This window comes from Mandrillus leucophaeus, unplaced genomic scaffold (assembly GCF_000951045.1).
Source record: "Mandrillus leucophaeus isolate KB7577 unplaced genomic scaffold, Mleu.le_1.0 Scaffold1295, whole genome shotgun sequence".
Classification (NCBI taxonomy): Eukaryota; Metazoa; Chordata; class Mammalia; order Primates; family Cercopithecidae; genus Mandrillus; species Mandrillus leucophaeus.
In genome coordinates, this window is record NW_012101249.1 from 245,305 (window position 1) to 255,338 (window position 10,034).

The 10,034-nt window shown below is 33.7% G+C and overlaps 1 protein-coding gene across 1 annotated transcript in view; it reads right to left on the minus strand.

Moving 5' to 3' along the window:
• The window catches only part of MALRD1 (MAM and LDL receptor class A domain containing 1), a 694,737-nt gene that overhangs the window by 205,240 nt on the left and 479,463 nt on the right, over positions 1 to 10,034 (minus strand). The window lies entirely within an intron of this gene.

Consider the following 10,034-nt stretch of genomic DNA (forward strand, 5'->3'; position numbering starts at 1 on the left):
TTCTCTTTCTTTCTCTCTCTCTCTTTCTTTTCTTTCTCTTTCTTTCTTCTTTCCTTCTTTCTCTTTTCCTTCCTTCCTTTCTTCCTTCCTTCCTTTCCTTCCTCTACATAATTTTTCTCTCTTAGTATCATAATGAGACTTTTGTTTTTGTGAAACAAGTAGCACAATATTTTTCTGACTGTAAAATAAAACCTTCTCTCCCAATATTTGGAAACAGTATACAAGATCCAAAAAGTTTGAACTTTCATTAAAGTACATTTTTTTTTTCATGGTTAATCAACAAATTGGGCACTAATGCATTGGTAAACTTTTATTATAGCTTATATTTCAACTATAGCACTCTTCTGCCTTAGTTGTACACTGGTGAATTTGTTTATCTTTCCTAGTAACTGTAAACTTTTTAAGGAAGGGATTATATTTCCTTATTTTGTATTCCCAGAAGCTCCTAGTACACAGTAGCTATTCAGTGTATTTGTTCAATTCAATATACATGGTCCTTGCTTTTGAGAGACTAATTATAGATTAAAGATAGAATAATTTTAAAAACCATATTGATTAATTTAACCACAGGATATCTTAATGACCATTTCAATATGATTTAACATTGTAATCAAGCCAAGGCTAGTGGTCTGATACATTTTGAGGGAAGTTCTCCAGACTAAAGTATCCTCATTGGTTGACAATATGCGAGTTTTACTCAAGCTGTTTGTTCTCCATAGCTATTAGGCCTACTGTGCCTTATGTAAACTTCTACAGCTCTGATGAATTTCATAGGATTGAGATGAGTGGCTTCATCTAAATAACAATAAACCAAACTTTATATTGAATACATTTTGTTACTGTTACGTAACTGACTCTACTGTGCCTTCTTCAAATCTGATCTCTCAAATCACTCAAAATCCAGGTCTCAACTTCATAAAGTAGGATATATAAGGTGAAGTAAGTTTGTGTTTCTGATCCCCAAGTAAATTGCATTCCAGAAATGTTCTCATCTTTGGGCCTGTTTTTGTGAGTTCTTGAGGACTATCGGCGCTGCCTGAGCATTAGTTAGATCTATGGGCTACATGTTTGTTAGATGCCCTATATACTTTTTTAAAGTTGATAAATAATTATGTCTATGAGATGAAAGTGATATTTTCATATGTGTACATAATATATAATGAGCAAATCAGGTTAATTGGGATATCTGTCACCTACAACATCATTTCTTTGTGTTGGGAATATTCTATATTTTCTCTTCTATTTTGAAATATACAATTAATTATTCTTAATAGAATCAACCTACTGTGCTACTGAACACTAGAACTTACTCTAATTGTTCTGTTGTACCCATTTACCAACTTCTCTTCCAAGACACTTTTTGAAGTGGTAACCTACTATCTCTTTTCTTCTTTTCTTTTTAAAGGTAGCAGTGCTCTGCAATTTTGATTAATGTATTACTAGTCATCTCATGTTTCCCTGCTCTGCAAACCTGGACATTAGCCAAGCTCAAACTGAGCCTTGCTTTGCTTTGGGAAAACATAAAGCAAAGCAAAGCTCAGTTGGAGCTTGACTATGAATTCATTAAGACCAATGTCTTTCCTGATTCTTCAAATTCTATAAGGTGCAGTTAAGAGTGTCTGACCTGAATAGGTATGTATACATGTAAAGTCTATTTCATGTTCAGCCCAACTCCAAAAAGTAATAAAAAGTGGTCCCATTTATAGAATTTTTATTTTAGAAAATGAAATCGCTACTGTGTATAGCTATCATTATGCACATATATTGTGTATTCTTGATCTGATATAGTTGTAACATCCCAATTTCAATATTTGAGAGAGTCCTCCAACTTAAAATGTTCTATTTCTCTACATCTTAGCAGTTTCTAATAAGTCAGTGACTTAATATTGGCCCTCTGTGAATGCTAAAGCCACTAAACTGAATACTTTAGTCCAAAATTATTTTTCTAATTTATAGTAATAATACAAAAATAAGAAGTTTACAGGGGAAAACATTTGTGGGGTAGATCTTACAATATTCGGAACATGGTTTATTTAATGGTCCTTTCCTGGATTTTGAATATTGTGTGTAGTCTGGAGTTAGATAATATTAAGTATTTTATCTATCTATATTTTTGTATTTTGGTTGACATTTCCAGGACAAAACATTATTATACCATGAACTGTATTACGTAATAAGCCATCTTCTCCTTCTAGCAGTATGGAAAATATACTCCTCAACACAAATTAATATAGAAGTAAAAATAAACATAAACACTGAAGTTACAATACCATAGTAGCAATATACTTACTCTGACCTGGCATCTCTCATTGGTAGAATGTATTTATAAATCAATTTTATTTGGAAAGACTTGGCCAATTTGTTCAGCAAAATATTAGCATTAGCATTGTCAGTCCTGCCAATCAGTTCTAGTCTCTGTGTGAAAGCCTAAAAAAAAGAAGGTAAAAAAATTAGTTTGTCCACATTAGATAATTTAAATGTTCATGTTTTCTTAGTTTACTTTTATTTGAAGCAATCAGTGAATTTATCATGTTACTGTTCTTTAAACATAGATCCTTAATTTTTCATTTTAAACCATTTTAGAGATAGGCTATAGACATAGCCTGACTAAAATTTATGTTTCAAAAATCTTGTGTTTTGAAAATATACAAAAACATAACATTCATCAATTGTCTTCTTAGTAAGATTAAAATCTAAAATGTATAGATAAAACTACAGGGAACTCATTTTTAAAGAGAAAAAGTTATTATAATTAATAAGTATTTCTTGATTTTTAGGTGTCCATTTCAGTTCATTCAGTAGAGTTGGGTCTGATACCCTAAGACTTCATCACTGGCATCCCTTATATTCAAGCATCATTTATTAGCAATATATTATTATGGTTAAGGCTTTACAATTAAGCCTGTTTTAAAATCAATTTATGGTTACAACTTCAAACATATGCCATTTCAGAATTTATTTGCATATCAACTAAAATGCCACAATGTGAGAAAACTTACCTATCTAAAAATAAGTAAGATAATACTATGAATTTAATGAGATTATAAATGCAAAGTACACAGTGCTTAGCACATAATAAGCTCTCAATAAATATTGGTTAATAGTAGTGTTATTAGAACTAGAAATACATGCATGGTGAATTTTTATTATGGTCTATGTTCTTTTATTATGTGCTTATCATATTTATTAATCACAAAATTGGTTGTATATTTTGGATTTGATTTAATACTTTGAATTTGACTACTCTAATGAGTTAATAATTATTTAGGCAGAGTCAGTAATTATGAATGAGTAAACTTTCTAGAAGTTAATGTAGAGCACATTGAGAGTTACAAAAGTGGTGTCCTTTAGGGGAAAAGGGAGCTGAGATTGATGGATATGTTTTTTTTTTTTTTTAATTATTGTTTTATTTCCATAGGTTATTGGGAAACAGGTGGCATTTGCTTATACGAGTAAGTTCTCTAGTGGCAATTTCTGAGACTGTGGTGCACCCATCACCCGAGCAGTATATACTGCACCAAATTTGTAGTTTTTTATCCCACACCCCCTTGCCACGCTATTCCCCTGAGCCTCCAAAGTTCATTGTATTGTTCTTATGCCTTCACATCCTCATAGCTTAGCTTCCACTTATGAGTGAAAACATATGTTTGGTTTTCCATTCCTGAGTTACTTCACTCAGAATAATAGTCTCCAATCTCATTCAGGTCAGTGCAAATGCCATTAATTAATTCCTTTTTTATGGCTCAGTAGTATTCTATATATATATTATATTAATATGTTATATATTAAAATATTTTCTACATATATTTATATGTTACCTATGTGTATGTGTAATTTTTCCTTCAGTTAACTATTTAATTTGAGTTCAAAATTGAGGCTATTAAAATAATTTATAATTAAAAGTATTCTTGATTTCCTGTGGTATTTTAGTATTGTTATTCAGATACATGTTTTTAAAGCATTATTTGTGAGTTAGTGGTCAAACAGGCTTCTCTTTTGAAGCTTTTCTTTTAAAAAACTTGTTGTCAGGTCAATTGAGTACCCTTCATATAATCAGCATATGTATTAGTTTACCTTTATCTCCCAGCATTTAATTCTTCAGTGCAAGGAATACTCATGTGCTGTACGCTTGAATACAATTGAAACGGAATACAACTGAAAATTGAAGTGGCTAGAATATATTGCAAAGGAGAATTACATGACCATGTCACACCACTTAATGGCCTGGATTTTTGCCTTTTCATTGTTTTGAAGGACATTTCAACAATATCCTTCAAAATACAGAAGATCACAAAAATGAATACACAATTTTTTAGAGCAACTTTAGGTTTAAAGGAAGTTCAGAGGAAAGTAGAGAGTTTCCTGTGTCCTCATACCTCTCCCACAGACTATTTGTGTATTATTAACCTCTTGCATTAGTGTGGCACATTAGTTACAATTAATGAGCCAATATTGACACATTCTTATTAATTAAATATTGTTTTGGCTATTCTGAGTCTTTTGCCTTTCCATGCAATCTTCAGAATCAGTTTATTAATATCTACAAAATAACTTGGGATTGGAATTGCATTGAATTTATACATCATGTTCCGAAGAACCGACATCTACAAAATATTGTCTTATTACCCGTGTACATAGAACATCTATATTTTGGCTTCTTGGAAGAATGATCTCATTATTACTACATAATGTTATATAATGTTTCTTTTTATCCCTGTAATCTTCCTTGCTCCAAAGTCATCTTTATCTAAATTTCTACATTCTTTTGATTAATGTTAGCATGGTATATGTTTCTCCATGCCTTCACTTTTAATGTGTGTATATATTAAATGTAGGTTTCTTACTGACAATATATAGTTGGGTCTTGTGTTTGTATCTATTTTGACAAACAGGTGAATTTAGATGATTGGCACTTAAAGTAATTATTCATATAGTTGGAGTAATATTTATACATCTACCATATTTTTCTCCATTTTGTATTCAATACTCTTATATTCTTAATCTTTGTTTCTTCCCCCCCCCTTCTGTTTTTTCTGTCTTCTCTGGCTTTAATTGAATATTTCACGATTCTGTTTTCATCCTCTCTTAACACATCAATTTTACATCTTCTGTTTTTCCATTCTTTTTCTAGGGACTGACTTTGAATTTGCAATATACATTACAACTACCAAACCAAATCCTCTGTCAAATATCATCATACCATTTTAGAAGCAACTTACATAACAACGTAACTAACCCATTTCATGGGTAGTACAAGTACTGTAAGACAGTATTTTCAATTATTCCCTCTCACTTCTTATAACATAGTTGGGTATTTCTATTCCCCTAGGTTGGTTAGGTTCCGGGAAAATGTTTTTCTTGAAGGCAGGCCTTGTTAAGAATAGAACGCTCTAGCAATACTTCAAAATGGCTACTTTTCCCCTTTTCCCTGCTGAAAACTGAGATTTTTCTTTCATCTTTGCTGTGAGAATGTGGGAGGGCCCCTGAAGGGAACATTGACCAAAGTGTGTGGGCTGCCAAGGACTGGGTCCCCATCACATTGTTTTCTCTCAAACTTGTCCACATTGAGGCTGCAGCAATCTGTCGACTACAGTTAGGATTCCTACACCAGTACTTGTTCCCTGAAGAGTTCCCGTTCATGGGCTACTTGCCCAGGTAAGTTGCGATACTCTGTGTCTGGCTGTCTGGCTGTCCAATGTTGGGGGTAGTGGTTTGCCTGTGACTTCAGTTCTCTAATGAATCTAAAAAGAATTGATTTTCAGTTGGTTCACCTTTCCTTCTATAATGATAGGAATGATGCCTTCCAAGCTCCTTACATGCTGGACTGGAAGATGCAAATAACTTACATCTATTTTTTTTTTAAAAAAAACCTATTTGACTGAAAATGTCTCTTTTCACTAACACCCCTTTACAAAGGCTGCCAAAATAAGAAAATTTCCATAAAATTTATTTTTCTAATTTATTTATTTATTTATTTATTTATTTATTTATTTATTGAGACGGAGTCTTGCTCTGTCGCCAGGCTGGAGTGCAGTGGCACGATCTCGGCTCACTGCAACCTCTGCCTTCCAGGTTCAAGTGATTCTCCTGCCTCAGACTCCCAAGTAGATGGGACTACAGGTGTGTGCCACCAAGCCCAGCTGATTTTTGTATTTTTAGCAGAGATGGGGTTTCACCATGTTGGCCAGGATGGTCTCAATCTCCTGACCTTGTGATCCCCCCGCCTCGGCTTCCCAAAGTGCTGGAATCACAGGTGTGAGCCACCGCGCCCGGCCTAATTTTATTTCAGTAAGATAAGTGGGGAACTTTGAGAATTATTGCAGCAAAATTTTCAGGACAAAAGAGTACACATGAAAACAACTTGAACTATTCCTGTAGCATCGGTAAACTGTTTTCTATCCACACTGTCCTTTGAAATATATTGTATGTACCACCAAATATTGGGTTAGGAAAACTGAATATAGTATTTAATTTAGCCACAGGAACAAAAAAAGTTTTCTAAGTTTCACATTTTGTTCCCAAAATACTGCTTGTTTGTTTTCTTATTTGGAAAATCACAACACAGGTGGCATGCAAAGCCAGAATACCTAGACAGCACCTGTCAAACCTACTGCGAACAGTGGCTTAGTCATTAAAAACGTGCTTTCTTTAAATCCATGGTATTTTTAATTAAATAAGAACATCTGGATTTCTCTACATTCTGTTGCCTTTTATACACTTGAGAATTTCTAACGCATTTAGACTGCACGTTATCAGACCAACTTTAAAACATTGTCTTCAGTAAGAAAAATATGGTATAATTCAATGAGCTATAATAACTCTTCATGTACAATAGGGCTTAATTGAAAGTATCGAATATATTCATCCTATATTGGACGTGAATAAATAGCCTTGATTTTGTCCCAAACAGTTAAATAACTAACATATTTGTATAAATTATTTTTATAGTTCAGTTCTCAAATACTATAACATATATAATGATAACCAATGTACTTCCATCTCAGAAGCAGATCCTATTTAATTCAGACTTTAAATATTTCTTTTTCCATTTTGTAGTGTCAACCCAACGCTGAAAGTCAAATATTTAGAGCAGTAGGAAAAGTAGTAATTAGGTTCACTGACACAAATTCAACCAGTTTTGCAAAGTTAGGAACTGAATTCTGATTTAAAATCTTGTATTTATGTAAATTTATTCCTCCAATTGCATAAATACATTGAAATTTCACTAATTCAGATATTTCTTTTCAATACTTTTAGTCCAATACTTAATTATAAAAGGCCAATTTTAAGTTTCTACAACAACCTGAATTAAGTCCAACCAAATGCTCCATCCTTTGTAATAAGTTACAGGCTCCTAAAGTAACTCAAGTCACAACATCTTTAGAGTCTCAGTAATTTACTAATAAAGAAAAGTACTTAAAAAACAAAATTGAGATATTTCTTCCAGCCTGGTACCTAACAACATTTCAAGTACTTGAAAAATATTCTAACAACATTGCAGGTACCTGGAAAATTACTGCACACAGGTGGAAACAATAACATATGCATTATTTCTTTCTTAAATAGCCACAGTTATTTTCTAATGGGGTATGTGTCTTTTGGGCACTACACAAATTTCCAAACGTTGAAATTGGACTGAACATCACCTCCTTTTGCTATTCCAAATTTTCCCCAGTAAATGTCACTTTTGTGACAGTAACTACTAAAACCAGTTTAGCAAAGGTATGATGTCATAGAAAGAAATGTTATACAATCTAATGTTTGCATTTTAGGGTTATATCATGAAACACAATGTGAAGAAAATTAATTCACTGTGAATGATCATCCACCATTTCACTGCAGGATATTTATTTTGGCACAGGACAATCAATGTCATGTAAGGCCCAATATCAAAGCTAACCATTCCAATTATTAATTAAGGGACTCTGGGCTGAGTTATCGAAGTATATTCCCACTTAATATCTTCAAATTTGCATACTCAATTTTGCTCTTATAAAATTCCGCAGTTTAACACAAAAGTCAGAAAACTGATTCTTGGCTGAAATATTAATGCATGCCAAGGCATTCATTTTTTTTTTTTTTTTGAGACGGAGGTTTGCTCTGTCGCCCAGGCTGGAGTGCAGTGGCCGGATCTCAGCTCACTGCAAGCTCCGCCCCCCAGGTTCCCGCCATTCTCCTGCCTCAGCCTCCCGAGTAGCTGGGACTACAGGTGCCCGCCACCTCGCCCGGCTAGTTTTTTGTATTTTTTTTAGTAGAGACGGGGTTTCACCGTGTTAGCCAGGATGGTCTTGATCTCCTGACCTCGTGATCCAGTCGTCTCGGCCTCCCAAAGTGCTGGGATTACAGGCTTGAGCCACCACGCCTGGCCCAAGGTATTCATTTTAAAATTTGAGAATGTAAAAATGTACCTGGAAATTTACAAGACACCATTGCGAATTTAATCTTTGACAATTTTTAATTCTGAAACTCTGGCATATCTAAGTTTGACTTTATAAGAGGGAAAAACTTTTGTGATTTCATATATATACATGCATATATATATATATATATAGGAGAATCATAAAGGTGAAAAGTTGCTTAGCTTCTTCAAATTATTAATAGAAATACATGAATTATTCAGAAACTATGTACTGTATCTCCATGTTATAATACCTTACATTGAATTATACTTTCAGAAATAGACTCATTCTTTATCTAGCGAGCTCAGACCAGACCCACTTTCAAACATTTATAACCTTTCAGTTGCTTCATTGAGACCTACCTATTTGTATCTAGCAAAATCCTTGGGGAAGGTCAATGTAGCCTCTCGCACAAACTTCAGAATTTATTAAAGCAGATAATAAAGTTTAAATGTCTGAACTGCCACAACATATTTAGAATTTAATGGTAAATCATTAAACCAACTCGCTTTATTTATATGACTCTATGAAAAGATCAACAACAGTCACAGGACAGGTATTTATAGAAGCAGAATTTGTGTTTGTTTGATTTTGGACTGTTTTACAGCTTACTACTTGCCATTTCAAAAGCTACTTAACTCTTCATATAGTAAGATCAGAATGCATTCAATTAATTTTATAAAATCGATTACACTTTAATTGAATACTACCAGGTGTAGTATTCTAGAATATTGTATTCATTAAATATATCTGAATTTTACCTCTCCCAAACTGACACCAAATATTTTCTGGACACTTTTCATTTAATACTTCACTTTTGCTTGTGTAAATTTATGATTATAAATTCTTAAGATTCCTGGGGCACAGATTTTATATTTTGCGTCTTAATTGGCTACAATTAGTCAATGAATAGAGATTTCCAATTAATATTCAACTTTTACCTTAAAACCTCAAATTCAGCATCAAAGTGTACTATCCTCAAATCACAATACTTAGTATCAGAGTGCCAAATATATATTAACCAAATTCAGAATCAAACACTATGCTTCATGGACATTTTTTTCACATTGTCATCAGCAGAGAGTAAAAAATTCTAATTTGTTTTTTAGATGTGATTAGCTACAATCTTGAGATTTTAAAACTGTTTTGTTGAGTCATTCTACTATAAGGTAATTAATTTTACATTTTTCTGTTAAAAAAAAAAAAAGTTGGTACTTTTAAAGGAAAGCTAGCCGGGCTTGGTGGCTCACGCCTACAATCCCAGCACTTTGGGAGGCCCAGGCGGGCAGACTGCCTAGGGTCAGGAGTCCGAGACCAGCCTGACCAACATAGGGAAACCCCATCTCTACTGGAAATACAAAAATAATAATAATAATAATAAAAATTAGCCAGGCATGGTGGTGCATGCCTGTAATCCCAGCTACTTGGGAGGCTGAGGCAGGAGAATCACTTGAACCTGGGAGGCAGAAGGTTGCAGTGAGCCGAGATTGCGCCATTGCACTTTAGCCTGGGTGACAAGAGCAAAACTCCATCTCAATATAATAACAATAATAAAATTTAGGGGGGCGGAGCAAGATGGCCGAATAGGAACAGCTCCAGTCTCCAACTCCCAGCCAGAGTGACACAGAAGACCCG